The 8,170-nt window shown below is 42.3% G+C and overlaps 1 long non-coding RNA gene across 1 annotated transcript; it reads right to left on the bottom strand.

Moving 5' to 3' along the window:
• Positions 1-277: 277 nt before the first annotated feature.
• On the bottom strand, positions 278-2,762 carry LOC116083428. The gene is made up of 2 exons (XR_004115706.1): positions 2,368-2,762; positions 278-1,580 (listed from the first exon to the last, which is right to left on the bottom strand). It is a non-coding gene; the product is annotated as an uncharacterized LOC116083428 (long non-coding RNA).
• Between the last annotated feature and the right edge of the window lie 5,408 nt (positions 2,763-8,170).

An 8,170-nucleotide genomic window follows, 5' to 3' on the forward strand; every position in this document is an offset into this window, starting at 1 on the left:
GGACCCAAGTCTCCTACTGGTCAGACCCAGGTTCTAAGCCTGACTCAACACTTCGAGTGGCACAAATTTCTCTCACCATTTAGTGTAAGTGGAAATGCACGCAGCATAAGACTGGGTTCTGGTAGGACTGTCCTTGAAAATGCCTGCTACTTCCTGGGACCCTTGGCAGGCACGACTCTGTACAGAGCCTTTGTGAAAGAGGAGTCCAGTAAAAGAAGTACTGGAATGGTGGGTTGGATTGTGTCTCCTTTGAAAAATATAAAGCGAACTCGATGCCTATATTTTAAGTGTGGCTTTATTTGGAAGTAGGGTCTATGTAATCCACTTACAGTAATCCAGTTATAAGAAAGTCATCAGGGCAAGGTCTTATCTAATTCAATAGGACCTCAGTTCTCATGAGAAGGGGACTTTTGGACACAGGCAAACATACATGGAGAGAAGACAGTGTAAAAAGACACAGAGAAAAGGTGAATGCTCTTAACTGGCAACTTGACTGAACTAAGGAGGACCTGAGAGCCAGGCATGGCAGCTTACACTTTAGATCTCAGGAGGCTGAGGCAGGAGGATTGGTTGAAAGCTCAAAGCTGCCCTAAGCTGCCTATCTAGACCAGCATGAGTTACAGAGTGAGACCTCACCACAAATTACAATGCCAATGAGAGATGGAGAGGACAAAGCATCCAGCCATGTCTCTAGTGTGTTTGTGAGGGCATCTCAAGGACTGACCAGATCCTGAGGGCTCTGCTCAGTGAATGGCTTAATGCATTGAAGGATTCCTGATGATAGCATTAGTGAGAGGCCCAGTTGTATGGACCATCTAGGAGCACACTCCTGGAGGCCGTGGCTTACCGTGGCCTCTTCACATACTTCTAGCTTTGGCTGTATGCCATGAAACTCCCCCCACCCCCGACACACACACATTTCAGCTTCCACGATGTTCTCCTCCACAACAGGAGTGGGAGTCACCAAGTGACCATAGACTGAACCCTTCGAGTGACTCGACAGGAAAGAATTCTTCACTTAGATGATTTCCGTCAGACAAGGGTCATGTGGGTGAGAGAAGTAGGAGAATGGCCACCCACAAACCACAGAAAGTGGCCTAGAGTAGGTTTCTTCTCAGAGTCTTGATGCAAACAACGTTTCCAACTCAGACATTTGGGTTCCACATCAGTGAGCAATGAGTTTGTTCTACTCTGGGCTGTGCATCCTTGCTATGGCATCCCTGGAACATCTACAGGAAAGTCAGAGGGACAGGATGCTACAGTGGGACACCTGCAGCGGTGCTTGTGGGGAAGTCCAGGTCCCACTTGGGGCATGTTGCTCCAGCTAGAGATGATTTGCTGAAGGATCTTCACAGGCTCTGGGCGAATGAGTGTCTCTTGTCAGTGGAGCCACTGTGTTTGGTTTGGAGGTGCCTCTGCGGCAGCTGTCTTATTGCTTCCTTTGCTCTTCTGACTAATTAAATCTACAGGGAGGCTAGAGCATTCTGCGCACAGGGGAAGCCTTGGAATGTATAGCGGGGCCACTGAAGATCCCCAAGGCACATATCGAGTGTGTCCGTGACATCACACGCCGTAGTGCTCTATAATTACAGGCGATATTATTAAACTGTGAAGTAGGAAGCTGGAAAACATGCAATTTGGTGAGCTCTGTCTCCTGCCTGGTGTAATTACATGCCTCTCCTTCAGTTGACATTGTGTTTACAGGCAGTACGGCCTGGGCTCTTGCCACGGTTGCTAATGTGGGGAGATCAGGGGATATGCTGAGGTGATGGGTCACAGGCAAACGTCATACTGGTCTTATTTGGGGCTTAATCTTTCATTCACACCATGATGTGATAAGTTCATCCAAATTTAATGAAAGCTGCCCAAAAAGAGAGTGATTCTATATTGCCTCCTCCCCACCCGGTTATGCATTACCTCAAATGTTCTACTTTGGTTTCTAAGATATAATTATTTAAATATGGGAACTAGTATGATTAGCTTCAATGAACGAATTTGGAATTTGAAAACATTTTGGAAATTCAGAACCTGAATCTTTGGGGCTTACAGCCAGCTGTCTCTCAACACTGGCTATTGAGGCAGAGCACATGATGGAGCTTGTCCTGTGTGTCCCAGGGTGATCATTAGACCCCTGGCCCCTAACTGTGAGATGTCAGCAGTCACACACTCAAAGGTAAGGAAAGTATCCCTAGATATTGCCACATGACCCCTCAGAGGCAAAGCTGCCCCTATGGGTGTCCAGGATTATATAAAGAGGCTAAGGCTTATATGAGGCTGAATAAGTCTCGGGTAGATTGAGAGCACAATCCTAGCTGCTATACCACAACACTTGGTCCCACAGTCCCCGAACACCAGTGTGGGATTTACCGGTATCCCTTGCTGAAGCCAGGGATCTTATTCTTCAGATGCTGTGGGGTGGAATTAATCTTGTGGTCACTGACAAACTTGGTGAATTCTGGGCTTTCACAGGATGTCACTGGCTCCAGGAATCTGGAGAAATGGACCACATCCTCTTCAAACCAGGCCTACCCTCTCACACCCCCACCACGGCAGCACTGAGGACTATTTTGTTCTTGGTTTCTCTGGCTACAGAACCACATACATTGCAGGACTTTGGAGCATTTGAGACAAACGCTCATTCCATGCCACATCCATGGCTAGGACCTGACATCTGCTCAGTCTACCCAGGATCAAGTCTCATCACAGAAAGTCCCTTGGTGGGTGTCACTGAGGGCATATAAGCCCTCAGCTTCACTTGCCCTGTGTTGTCATGCAGTTGGCAACATACCTTCAGTTTCCCACCAGCTTTGCTGTGGACAACACTACTTCCTGTCATGTGGATTATGATGACATGGTTGCCCAGGTGTTCGCATTCTGTCTAAGCTCCGCCCCACAGTTACCTGGCAATAGCCAGGTGTGCCTGACTCACTATAAAAGGGGCTGCTTGTCTCCTTCCTCTTTCTCTTGCTCTTGCTTTGTCCTCTCTTCCCTTCCTCCCTCTCTCTACACGTGCTCATGGCCTGCCTCTCTCTGCCTCTATTACCCTCTTAACTCCCCTTCCCTGAATAAACTCTATTCTATACTACAACGTCATGTGGCTGGTCCCTTAGGGGAAGGGATGCCTCAGCATGGGCTTGCAGAAGCATCCCCTGCCCCTGCACTTCACCACACATCTACCAAAACATACGCCCTCTCTCTTTATCTTTTTTTTTTTTTTTTTTTAAGATTTTAAGTGTGCTGATTTTATTAATGTTATTAAGGACCAAGAAAAATATTTAATGTTGCTATTATAACATTTAGAATTTCATACAGGAAATTTTAATTTCAAAATCTTTTCTCCACCACATTTCCAAATTATTTGTTTAGAAATTATTTTACATTTCCCAAACTTTCAGTTCCAAATGCTTGTCAAGAATTTTGAAATTCAGGTTTTCTGTCTCTTCTATTCTATATATTTATTTCTATTAGACTTATCATCTTGCCCCTGAATATTAAAACATTTTAAAGCTAGCAAAACGTTATGAGGCTGCTTTCTACCACTAAAATACAGAAACAATTTTGTTACTGTTCCTTTCACCAAAAGAACATTTATTCACCCTACAGATCTGAGCTTCCACAACAGAAACACAGGAATTTGAGAGAAAAATAAGGTCACTTGAATTACCCCTAAAAATTCTCCATTCTGTAAGATGGCTACTCATAGCTGTGTTCTGAAGTATAGTTTAAAATGTAACTAAAATTTACAGTTTTAATTAAACTACCTTCTCATTGTGGAAAAGACAGTTTTGAGACCCTCAGTGGATGCCTGAAACTTCCAACTTCCAGCAAGATAGCCAACGTTGATATTCATCTTTCCACTAAGGAAGCACTTCTGGCTAACCTTTGGCTTTGTCACCTTGGAGCCATTAAAGAACAAAGGGACTACCTGAACACAAGCACGTCCATACTATTACAGTAGACACAATAGCTGAGGTGGCTCAGTGACTGGCGGGTAGGGATGATCTGGACAAATGTAGTCAGTGAGATTCCAGCAGGCTACTCTGAGCAGCGTACACTTGGACATTTATTAACTCTTTTGGGAATTTCCATGGATTTTTGTTTTTTTTTTTTTTACCTTAGCTAGAACTACAAAAAGCAAAAGAACAGATAAAGAGGGATCATGATAAAAGCAATTAAGTAATTTTAAGTAATAAAATCTATCAAAATATTTTACAGGTGTAAAACACAACCCGATTAATTTTTAAACAAAGTGACATTTGGAAGAGGGGATGTAAACACTTAATATATAAATGCAGAATTCTAGTAAATTCTTTTACAGAATTAGAAACTGGGATTTGCTATAGATTGTAAAAAACTATTTAAAAAACTCTTTTCTAGCATGTAGTAATGTTTGCAGTTAAATTATTTTATGTAATATTTGAATTTTATTTTTGAAACTATTCTTTAAAATTTTATTTTTTAAAGCCTTTTTTTTTCCCATTTGGTGCCTTGAACAGCACAGAGATTTATTACTTTATCCACAGGAAAGGAGACTGGTGTTTTCATATTATTGTTCATATATAATTAATTGTATTGTATCTAATTTGTACATATTGAGAGATTTACAGAGTTAATGTTAACACTGAAATTTTGAAATCTTTCACACTAAAATCTTCAACATATTTCTTTAAAATGTTTTAAACATTTGAGTAAAAAGGTTATTAAGCCTGTGACTACTAAATTATAAACTAAGGTTTTTCCTTTTAAAGAGGTCACACTGACATGTCTAAAATTTAAAGAGTAATTTAAGCTTAAAAATATTTCTGTTTTGAAAGTGTATTCCCTGTATCTTCCACAATGAAGTGTGAACAAATCTAAATGTTTTTTGTTACTTATTCAAAGAAAGCTATAAATACTCAATATTAACTAGGCGTAATTGGATAGTGGGAAGTGTCGCTGTAGTAACTTGTAGTAGGTAGTATCAGCAGTAGGTAATTTTGAAGTATTTTACTGCACTGTTAAATGAATCTAACAAAATCAAAGCATTAACAAAACTTACTCTTAAAGTTAGTCAACTTACTCTTTAAAAATTACTTGTTTAGCTTCATATAATTATATTTTGGAACATTAAAAATGAATGTTTTAAAACAATCTCCATAGCAAAACAGAAAAGTAATAGGAGTACATTTAAATTGGGGATTTTATAATTTTGTGTAGTTTCACAGTTTTTCCTTGAACCTTCAACAAACAAAAAAAATAGCAAAGAGTAGTGTAAAATAACTTTAGAATATAGTTTTTCCCCTCTTTATCTTTTATAAACACATCAGAGGTTACTTTTCCGAGTCCTGAAGGTCATTTACGAAAACATTGAACCTTTACTTTGGCCTCCAGTGGCTTGGCGCCTCTGCCTTCATGTTCTCTTCCCCTTTCTACGCTGCCCTTTTGCCTTGACTCAGTTATTTATGTAAAGACACTGGGCACTTGAGAAACATTTTATTCAGAATTGTAAGACAGGGTAGACTTTTCCCTTCAAACACCTGCTGAGTGAAAGACTAGAAACAACACACTGTGGAAGGTCTGAAAAGCAGTGGCACCTAAGTTCTGGGATGATCTTTACCTGGTCCCAGAAACTACAGAGATATTCCCTCCCCTCCTTAGCCCACGTGTTCCCTTTACTATTCCAATATCTGCGACCCCTCAGCTCTAGGCCCTGGGGTGTGGAATACCTGAATTTTGGATCAAATAATTTTCCTTTTTTCTCCTCCATTCTTTGCCAACTGAATGAATAAAAGCATTTATTTTCCCCATGTAAAACATCCCCATGCAGTGTAAGTGAGTTCCGTGTGATACTAGTTTGTTGATCCAGGCGGTTCAGAAGAGGAACATGGCTCATGTAGGCAACGCTTGTTTGTTTTTTGTTTTGTTTTGTTTTGCTGTTTTTTGTCAGATGAGTTTCCAGACTTGAGCTCACTGACAGCAGGAAAGGCCTTCAGATCACATATCAACTAGTTTATCATCAAAGTTAGGCCCACAGCCTGAGAGGTGGCAGTGGAAGGGGAGCTCATTTAATTTGGGGCTGACTTACAGTTTCAGAGGTTTAGTCCATTATTGTCATGGTGGAACTCGTGATGGCCTGCAGGCAGACATGGTGCTGGGGATGTAGTTCTGCTGGTACAGTGCTTGCCTAGCACACACAGATCCCTTGGTTCATCCATTGCTCCTCATCAAGCATATGTTGTGGAGTTTGCCTATACTTCTGTTACTTAGGAGCTAGAGGGAGGAAGATCAGGAATTCAAGGTCATCCTGAGCTATGCAGTCAACTCAAGACCACCCTGGAATAATTGGGACCCTGTCTCAAAGCAGAACAAAGCAAGATGAAATGAGATCAATGTAGCCCGCTCAGTCGTCTTGCCAGCAAGAAGACACGCGGACACTAGGTTCCTTCTGCAGCAACGTTTATTGCCTCCTCCGTAGGGAAAAAAGGGTCGAGCCAATAATCTGCACTGCTTATATACACCACAGTGCGGCGGCGTGTCTGCCCACAGTGTGGCATGTCTGTCCATGATTGGCTGTTCGCTCATTACCCTACGTGAGGCCCCAGAATGGGCCGTGACTCGGCCTCCTTTCACTCTACGCACATGCGCAAACAGTTGTTTACTAGGAGTTGATAGCGGAAGTAGGTGCCATCTTGCCATGGCGAATGCCTCTTCAGCTCCACCGCTCCCCACAGATCAATAAAGATGATCAACGAATTGATGTAGCAGATTGTTAATTGAAAGGAGAAAAGGTCCACAGACATGTGAAGCCATTGAGTAGGAAATTCACTTACTTCCTGTGATATGAGGAAGGATTGCCCAGAGGGTATGAGTTCTGAGTTCTCATGGAAAAAAATGCACACTTACTGTAGAGATTTAAGTGGGCCTTGGTTTTCTCTAGGTTATTTACATCCCCTAGGGCATGTTAATTGCAGTGAAATTAGCTATACGAAACACTAATTTGGGTATTTATTTAAGGGTTTTCGTAAAATTGCCACAAGGCTCCTGCAGAGACTTGATGTCCCAAGGTGGGGGTGGTGCATTATGGTACCTGGTGGGGCCTCCAGTCTCTCATAAGAGAACGGGAGAGGGGAATGGGGGACGGACTGTAAGAGGGGAGACTGGGAGGGGGGACAGTGATTGGGACATAAAGTGAATAAATAAATTAAATAATAATAATAATAAAAGCACACCTTGGGACTGGACAGATGGCTCTGTCAGTTATGCATCTGCCACGAGACTCTGAGTTTAATCCCTAGAACCTTTTTTTTTCTCTAAGAGTTGGTAGTGGTGATGTGTTGTGGGAAATATTTAAAAAGTGAGCTGGCGCATTCCCGAGCTAGTGCAGGCGACCAGCAGACCACATGGCCTACGCAAAGTGCTCTCAACTTGGCTGACTCTCTGTGTCAGAGCTCCCGAGTCCCTTGATGGATCTCTGCCACCAGACCCACAAGATGACTGCCCACCCCACAGTCAGCCACCTCTACACCCATTAACCCGGTAAAATCAAAACTCTTTAAGTTTATAGTTAACCAGTCAGATTTATGTATCAAAAAAAAAAATCACAATCCACAAGATGCTAATACAATAATTCCAGAGCCAATTGATAATGATAAAAGCTTTATCTCAATTATTCTAATCGTATGATATCATAATTGTGGCTAGTTAAGGCCCTGCTGGTTCACTTCTGCCATCTTCCTTCTCACTTTTCCCTCCTACACTCTGCCTCCGCAACTCTTAGCTCTGCCTCCCTTTCCCCTGTCCAATCACAGGCCTCCTGCTTCCCTAATGTGATTGGACAGGGAAAATCCTGCAACAGTGATGTATGCTTGTAATTCCATCCCTGGGGAGGCAGAGAATAGTAGATCCCTGGAGCTCTCTTGCTAGACAGCCTAGACAAATCAGTGAGTAAAACTTTTTTCCAGGTAAAATTTAGAGACACTCTCTCAAAAACAAATGCCTAAGGAAGATACCCAAGGATGATCTCTGGCTTCTCTGTGCATTCACACAGGTGTACACATGCACCTACTACATGCTTATGAACATACACACACACACACACACACACACACACACACACACACACACACACACAAACACCCCATGGGAGATGCTTATTTGTAAAAGACTTTCCCTTTAACCTTTTAGACATGCC

The sequence above is a fragment of the Mastomys coucha genome, unplaced genomic scaffold, assembly GCF_008632895.1.
Source record: "Mastomys coucha isolate ucsf_1 unplaced genomic scaffold, UCSF_Mcou_1 pScaffold8, whole genome shotgun sequence".
NCBI lineage: Eukaryota > Metazoa > Chordata > Mammalia > Rodentia > Muridae > Mastomys > Mastomys coucha.